Consider the following 7,764-nt stretch of genomic DNA (forward strand, 5'->3'; position numbering starts at 1 on the left):
CATGCATATATATGTGTGTGTGTGCATGCATATATATATATATGAAATATTTTACACTTTCTTTTTGGTCACTCCAGGACCAATGAGAATTGTATTTTGAGTTTCAAACTTTACTGTTTCCAACTGTTATAAATCATGGAGCATCTTCTAAGGTTTTATTTTTTCATAGGATTTTTTTTTTTTTTTTTTGGTGCCCTACACTTGGTTTTCCCCAATGGAGAAGTAAGTAAACTTTGAACAAGAAAAAGGCTGTTGGTGGCAGAGCAAGGTGATAGGCACGTTTCCCCCTAAATCATTAGGGGGAAATCCATTTTAAAAAGTCTGTCTCCCCTACTGACCCTCTTTCTATTCCAATTCCCAGCTACCTAGGAAAACAAACACAATAAAGTCACATTGCCGGTGCAGCCCTTCTAAGACCCACCACAGTTTCTCCGCATCGTGGGGTCATGAGCCTCTGAACCTGGTTCTTCTCAAATGTGACATTTTGGACGTGAGGGCAATTTCTCCGGTGCTCTGTTACATCAAAATTATCAATAAACTCGCCCTGGCAATTAATGCCCCAACTAACAGCTGTCTATAAAACGGAGATAAAGGGGACAGGAAGAAGCCGGCGACTTTGTCCCTCAGGTCTCAGGCGGCCGAGCAGTGGGCAGCGCGGGGAGCAGCTTCACCGAGAGCGGAGGAGGCCCTGTCTTTGGGGCGGAGGCCACCTCTCCTTATCCCCTGCCCCCACCGATGCCCTGGAGAACCGGCCAGAGAAAAGCCCTCAGGCCTCCATCGCAGGAACCGCTGCGCTGGGGATCCAGACAACCTCGGCAGGCAGGCGGGAGGGGGCCCCCTCCTTCCTCCGTTGGAGCCTGCGCCCCAATTAGGACGGAGGCTGTGGGGAAGTGGGGCTGATTAGGAGAAACCCAATGCCGACCCAGTCTGCGCGTGCCCCGGTCTTCTGCTGAGGCGTCTCCAGACCCCGTGCCCACTCCCTTGGCTCCTTGGCGCGCCGGAGGCCTCTGCGCACCCTGGTGATGCAGGGCTCCGGCGCCACTGGACCAGAGTCTGGGGCGGCAGTGAACCCCGGTTTCCTGTTCGTCTCCCCTGCGCCTTCATTTCGGAGGTATCTCCCAGCGCGCTCACATCCCCGCCAGGCTGGATGGGAGGCACCCAGAGGGACTGGGGCAGGAAAACCGGCCCTGGGGAGCCCAGGGATCAGGGATGGGCCTGACCTGGGGCCTGGGGAAGAGAGAAAAGGCCAGCCTTCCCTGCAGAGAGGAAAGTCTGGCTCCAGGCAAACCTGGAAGGGCCAGATTCTACAGGCGTAACTGCGTCCACATCCACGACCAAGATTTCACAAGGCCTGCTTCACAGGACTGCATTCGCTGTCGCGGAGGCCGACCCAAGGCCCATTTTGGTCCGGCTCCCACCAGGACCGCGGGATGAAGCTCCTACTGCCAGGTGCCAACACAAAAGTGTGCACTGTTCATGCAAGTTACCAGCCTAAAATGCAAACGCACTTCTAAGGTGGTCACACACCCTTCCCTGGGTGCGTATCCTTCTAGCTTAGGAACACCTTCGAGAGAATTAATTCAAAAGTCCTGTGCATACCTTTAGGGTGTTTGATCTGGAACAATGCAAATGAGATACCCTAAAGGTATGAATACCCCCCAAAGTAACAGGCCAGGGGGTGGGGAAGCGGCCAGGACAGAACTTGATAGGGTTTCTATAAGAGGGTGACACATCCCGCCAAGGCTGCAGCTCCCTGCAGCTCTCTGCGAGGGGCCGACGCCCTGGACACAGCCGCGCCTCGGCTGCAGGCCATGGCGGCCCCAGGCAGCAGCTGCAGCAGCGCCTTGGCGCTGTGTCCTGGCTCCCCGGCCCCTGGTGGAGGAGATCTGCAGGCCCGGCGGCCAGTCTGCACTCAGGGTGTGCGCTTCAGAAGGAAGGGAAAGTGCCCGCCCGGTCCTGCTGTTTTCTTGGCTCTTGGAGGGGAAACCAAAGGGGTAGTGGTGGGGAGGGTGAGGTACTGAAAGCCTGGCTCCCTGCCGGCAGCACTCCTGGAGGTAGTGCAAAGATGGGGCTGGAGCCCCAGCCCCGAAAGGCTTGACCTGGGCAAGCCACGTCACCTCTGAGCCTCGCTTTTCCTCACGTAGTAACGTCATGTAGACCTATGGGCATGGTGGTCAGTAAGGTGATGCCTGTTGGGAGCAAGAGGACGGTCTAGCTCTCAGGGTGTCCAAATGGGAAAGGCCATGAGATCCAGGCATTTCTTATCCTTCTCCCCTTCATTGTTGGGATGGGTGCCAAACAAGAAGCAAGAACTTGTATTTTACAAGGCCACCCCCTCAGGACTTGAGCATCCAGCTTGGGGACTGCTGGGGTCCCCATCCTCCAATATGATGCACCTGGACATTCGTTCCCTCCCTTCCCAGGGAGGAGGAGGAAGACATCATCCCATTTGGCTCAAGAGATGGAATTCTGACATGGGGTTGGATCAGGGGTTCCGATAAGGACCCACCCCGGGACCTCCTAACCTCTGGTCAGGAGACCCCTGAGCTCAAGGGCTTCCCTTCTGAGAGTGTGACTCAGGGACTGCCCTCACTACTGCAGGTGGGGTGTGTGTGTGTGTGCTGAGAGTCACTGCATTAGAATCTCTGGAGGAGGGACCCAGGAATCCTCAGGCCCACAGACTTCCAGGGGGTCCTGATGGGCGCCAAGTTTAGAGTCTCTCCTCCGAAGTTCTCTGGGCTCCTGAGAAAACCTGGGAGAAGATGCCTCACTGTGGCCTCTGCTGCCCCCTCCCGTCCAGCGGCCCAGCCGGCTTGTGATGCTAATGGAGAAGAAGCTGGCGCAGGGTGCCTGGAGCCAGGGCGAGCAGACACAGGGCTCACTCACATTCAGGAGGTGCCCGGGCTGGCCTGTGGCTGTCCTCTTTACATGGCACCTCCATTTACCTCCTCAGCGGCCCTCCTGTACAGATCCTATAACTCACTGCTACCGCTTCCAGATGCAGAAACCAGCTCGAGAAGGTTAGGGGACTTTATCTAGACAGTCCTGGTAAGAGGTGGAACTGAATGCAAAGCCCATGTCTCCAGCCACTGTATTAATACCACATGGCTCCTGGACACCCATTTTCCTCCAGCCATGAAGCCTAGTGAAAAAAGGGAGAAGTCGAAGTCTGGTCCATGGTCCAGCTTCCTACCTGTGCTGAGGAAATTATGATGGGCAGGGTCTGCACAGGGGACTGGGGTCTCTCTGATCTCCTTGCTGGCCTTTGGATGGGGTGGGGAAGCTCCCCGAGCAGCCCCAGCTCAGACCCCTGACATTCACCTCCTCTCTGGGACAATGAACCTGGTTTCCATGGGTTCCCACCATAGCCCTCCTTGAGAGATCCCTTCACTTCCTCAACTCCCCCTAGTCCAGTGGAGAAAAACTCAAACAAAAGTTGAAGCGCAAGGCAAGAGAGGCCAGTTGGGGCAGGATGTGTGGCTACAGCCTCCTACTCTGCTTCTGGCATCTTTCGGCCATCAATGGCTCAGAGTTCTGAGCTGTTTTAAGGAGGGAGGGGCTTGTTTAGCATCTCCCGCTGGCAAGCTATGATGGGACATTGACTTACTGTGGGACCATGACAAACCACGGCCACATTGACTTCTGGGCCTCGGGGATGGGCAGGGGAGAGGGACACTTGAGTCTGCAAATGTGGAATACTGTTTTGTCAAGAAACACGGGTAGAGGACGAGCTGGCACAAATTCACTCATTCAGAATACTGAGCACCCACTACCCTCTGCCACTGGATCAGACAGGATTCAGCGGCTGACACACCACTGCTATCACGGATCCACAGACCAGCACACTGCTTCCAGCACCAGGATACTCGGGGTCGGTCATGCCAACACCCCGAAGAGGTGACGTGCACCAAGGCCAAGGCGCCCAAGCCCTGAGTAGAAGCAGAAAGCTGGCACTGTTTAAGACCCTGATGTTGGATGTCTGGGCTTCCCAAGTGGGCACAGTGGTAAAGAATCTGACTGCCAACGCAGAAGACTCAAGACTCGAGACTCGAGTTTGATCCCTGGATAGGGAAGATCCCTTGGAGAATCACAAGGACACAGGAGCCTGGGTGGGGTACAGTCCATGGGGTCACAAACAGTTGGACACGACCGATCAGCTGGGCGCACATGCACATTGGCACGGTCACCAAGGTCCCCTCTGACTTACAGAGCAGGCTGTGTGAGGACGTGGACAGGGCGAGCCTGTCGAGAGGACGGAGCTGCTGGGGGCAGGTGGCGGCCGTGCCCTGCGGCTAATTTCCTGCAGTGCCGTGTGTCAGGAGGCCCAGGAGAAGCACTGCGGCTGGACAGCGGCTGAGGAGTAACAGTGGTGATGTGCTTCCCCAGGCTTGTCTTACTAAAACCAGGGAGGAGGCCCGGAACCCGAGAGTCCTACCGTGTCTAGGACTTACCACCACAGGGCACGCCAGACCCTCGGATGTCCCCTGGAAGAGGGTACAATGTTTCTGTATCTGGAAGTTTCCCCCTAACCAAGCCCCAGAGTTCAGCAGGCCCGCGTTTCTGGATCCTGCAGTAACACCTTCTCACGGTCACAACTCAGGTGAGCAGGGAGGGCGGGCCATCTCTGCCCAAATGGTGCGAGGGTCAGCGAGTCCTTCCCTGGGGGCGAGATCCGGGGTGGGGCGCGGTGAGCGGGGCAGGGACCCTCCTAGGGAGAGGCCGCGCGTCTGAGCGCCGGGAAGTCCGCCGCGGGCTGCTTCTGGGGCGGCAGCGCCACCTGCTGTCCACCTCGCAGTTTGCGCCGGGACAACAGCAGGGGCCCTCCGGGGAAAACGGATCTCACACGAACTGGACAGAAGCTGTGCCCGGGAACCCGATTCGGAGGTGTGAGGACCTTGGACTTTTGTTGAGGGGCAGCTGGTCAAACTAAATGAATTGACTCTTTTCCTAATTATACAAATGAGGGGGCTTATTCAAAATTAATAAACCGTAGAAAAGTGAATGGAAGAAAGCAAACACGGCTTCACACCCACCCCTGGAGACAGCACGTCAACCCCAGGAGACGTCGCCTTGCACACAGAGACCCTGCTGTCCCTGGCGAAGGATGACAAGCCCAATGGTGGAGACCCTGGGAATCAGAGGGCCTGAGTCCGAGTCCTGACTCCACTGCTCCCAGCTGTGAGCTCGGGCGGTTGTGATGCTCAGCCTCCTCTACACCTCAGATTCCCCGTCTGTAAGACGGGGGTCATGGTAGGAGCAATTCTCTCAAAGCATTCAGTGAATCAGAGAATCTGAAGGGCTCACAGGTGAAGAAACCAAGAGAGGGCAAGCACTCTGCCTGAGGACACAGCGAGGGCCCGTGGAAGCGGGATTCACTGCAAACCCTGGTGTATATGGCTCCCACACCATGTACCTCCACCACCAAATCAACCACCTCTGCTGTCCCCACAGGCCACCGTGTCTCCCAGCTCCCCCAGGAGGCCTGCTGGTGGTTGAGAGGCAATGGCTCCATGCCTCCCTAGAGGACAGGCTTCTCCCTTGATGGTGGGGAGAGGCCCTGGGACTGAAGCCCAGCTCTGCCGTGTGACCTCATCAAGCCGGATGACCTCTGGGAGCTGCACCTTCTGCCCCTAGAGAGTAGGGATGACAAGGCCTGCTCTGTGGGTTTCTTCTAAGGGTTAAGTGAGAGAATCCACCCTCAGAGGCAGGGAGGGATGTTTTAGTTTGCTCACAACTCAGCACTTCAGGGTCTAAGTTTACTGCTTCCAAACCATCCGAAGTCCAAAATGTCCACATTACATGGTCACATGTCAGCTCCCATCATAACCTTTGTGGATTTATGGACGTTGAAAATAAAGAATTCCATTCACAGGAAGAAATCCTGCCCCACTGGAGGAACAGGAGTGTGGGTTCCACTATTTAGAAGTCTCTGCATGTTTGAAAGATTGCCCAGGCAGTCTCCAGTGAAAACCCTGGATGATGACAGGGATTGAGGAGGCGATGGGAACACAGAGGGAAGGGCGTGGTGGGGAGGGGGGACAAGGGGAACTGCCTCACACCGGGGGACAAGGGGAACTGCCTCACACCAGGGAACAAGCCAGCGCAGCTCAGTGCCTGAGTTTCCTCACCTATCCATGCAGTAACATACGGGTCTGTTTCTAGCAAGAGGAGAGGCTGGCCTGGTGACCGGCAGATGGTGGGCTTCCATAAGGAGCAGGGCTTCCAACATGGACATGCACATCAGAACTGACAGGATGGACTTGATGCGGGGAGTGGACAAAACTCTCCGCCCGCTGCCGGGAGACTCCCCTGCATGCTCCCAAACTGAGCAGACCCCAGTCCCAAGGGTGTGTCTGCCACTAGCAGGCGCGCCCTGGGGGAATCCCCCCACCCACCAATCCTTCTTCTAGAAAATGACCCGTTTTTTTCTGCTTCTTTCTACCTCAGGTGGTCAGGTGACGGTGACCCACAGGGATGGGATAGAAGATACATAGATAATTCTGGTTCAGTCTATGATCAGCTACATCCTGACTCCTGGCTTCACTAACAAAGCTGGGTGACTATAGGCAAGTTACCAGTCTGTGAATAGCAATGTCCCTCGAAAGTGCCTATGAGGATCAGGTGAAATAATGCATTTGCTTTATCTATTTAACTTGTATTTCTAAATTACATCTTCAGTAATGTATGTGTATTTGTAAATATGTTATACATTAACATCATTATAATATAAATGAAACTGTGCTACTGATCATTAATGAAGAACAAATTACCCTCCAAAACGAAAGCAGCAAAAATCACCCACTTCACTCCTGAATGCAATCTGGGCAAAGTTCAGTGGAACCAACTCGTGTCTGCTCCAACAGGCATCAGCTAAGACAGCTCTTCCGGGGCTGGGGACCCACTTCCAAGATGGCACACCCATGAGGCTGGCGGGCTGGCAGTGCTGGTTCCGCTCTGTGAGCCCTCTCCATGGGCAGCTTGGGCTTCCTCTCTGTTTGGGGGCTGGGCTCTAAGAACAAGTGCCAGTTCCATAGCGTTCTCAGGCAAGGTGTTCAACAGTGTTCACCCACCTGTCCCAGAGCCCAGATTCAAGGGGATCTGCACAGATCTCCTCTCTCAATGGGGCTGTTGAAGAACTTTGGGTAGCATCCTACAACTTCCATAGCACTTAAAAAAGCTCAATAAGTTAGAGGCATTCTTCTCAGAAGGGAAGACACAAGATACCAGCAGAGGATGTCACCCCACTTCCAGCTCCAGGATGGGGGAGGGGTCAGGTAGGCAGTGCCCTCTATGGCATACTGTGGAAAGTGATTGTTTGTTCACCCACACACTGACCTCTTCTTCCTGCTTTCAAGTATGGAGTTTTGTGTAAGATTTATTTTGAAGACAGACCTCCCCAGGGTAGCCCTACCCCTCAAAAAATCCACTTTGAAAATGAGCAGAGAGTCCATAGTACCTGTTGTATTTGGAACACTGGCAGGTTAGATCCAGATACAGGGGATGGGAGTGTAGCAATCCCCACTCGGTTATTTCTGCTGAGTGCAGGGGGTGTGAGGACTGAATATCTGGACGCGTCCTCTGCAAGCCAGAGCAGAGTGGTTTGCAAGAGCAGGAGCCTGTGGGGGAGGGCAGATGGCAATGTGTGGCCATGCTCTTGAGGAATAAAAAGAAGAGGTGCAGGGAAGGACCCTGTTTTGCTCCTTTGGCCAAAATACAAAAAGCATCATTATCTCATACTGGTATCTCATATCCGGCCCTGGTTCC

Source organism: Dama dama, chromosome 4, assembly GCF_033118175.1.
Source record: "Dama dama isolate Ldn47 chromosome 4, ASM3311817v1, whole genome shotgun sequence".
NCBI lineage: Eukaryota > Metazoa > Chordata > Mammalia > Artiodactyla > Cervidae > Dama > Dama dama.